This window comes from Nicotiana tomentosiformis, chromosome 6, assembly GCF_000390325.3.
Source record: "Nicotiana tomentosiformis chromosome 6, ASM39032v3, whole genome shotgun sequence".
NCBI lineage: Eukaryota > Viridiplantae > Streptophyta > Magnoliopsida > Solanales > Solanaceae > Nicotiana > Nicotiana tomentosiformis.
In genome coordinates, this window is record NC_090817.1 from 640,229 (window position 1) to 641,271 (window position 1,043).

The window sequence follows — 1,043 nt, forward strand, 5'->3', positions numbered from 1 at the left end:
AAAAAATTCGCATGATATTCTTGAGAAGGATTGCACTGTACTCCCTTAAAATTACAAAATCTCACGTTGCTTAAGATGCCATGAAATCTTTGTTTGAATTATTGAAGATTCGTACCTTACTTGTTGAAGATCACGTTGTTTCAGATTGACCATACTTAGAGTCTTTGCTATTTTTGAATTGTTGAAAGATATGTATGTTTCTTTGAATTAAAAAGACCTTATGTTTCAATTGGTGTGGGGCCCACTCCATGTTGTGGATTAACCACATCCCTTAATCTTTGATTTTTGCCACATAACCCATAATGACTAAAAGTCATATATTTTGGTGGTGGCTTGCTGCCACGTGGGGGTGGGGTGGGGGGTTTAATCTTTATCCCATAATTCATTAGTTAATTAGATAATATCCCGTTATCCAATAATTAACCAATTACCCACATAATTAAGAATTATCTTAACTTACTTAAAATACTGTTCACTTTTAACATACCTTGTACACCTTACTATCATGGTCATATAATACCTTGTATGGCATTAGTCTATAAATATCGGGTATTATGGCTCATACCGTATTTTATCCCCAATCAACAACCTTCAACGAAACTCATTTTTTTTATTCGTTTATCCTTTATCTTTCATGGAACTTACTTATTGCTTGTTATAAATAGTATAAATGCTTATAACCTCAAGAAAATCACACCTCTAAGTCTACGTCAATTAACTGAAGACGAAACTTTAACGTACGAAAATGCGAGATGTAACATCCTTTCCCCTTAGAAACATTTGTCCTCGAATGTTTACTCTTAAAGACTTTGAAAAAATTTTGCCAGAGTCTCCTCCGTGCACTAGACTAAAACCAACCTGTACGCAGCTAGAAAATATACTATACATGCCACACATGGCCAATGTCTATAATTAGTAACACTTGGCTTCACACAGTTGTCTATTATAAATTCTTAAAGTCAAAAATAAGAGCTTACCTGATGACCTACTGGCCTGAATAGAGTTGTGCTGAGGTATCCCACCTCTATCCATATATTCAGTTT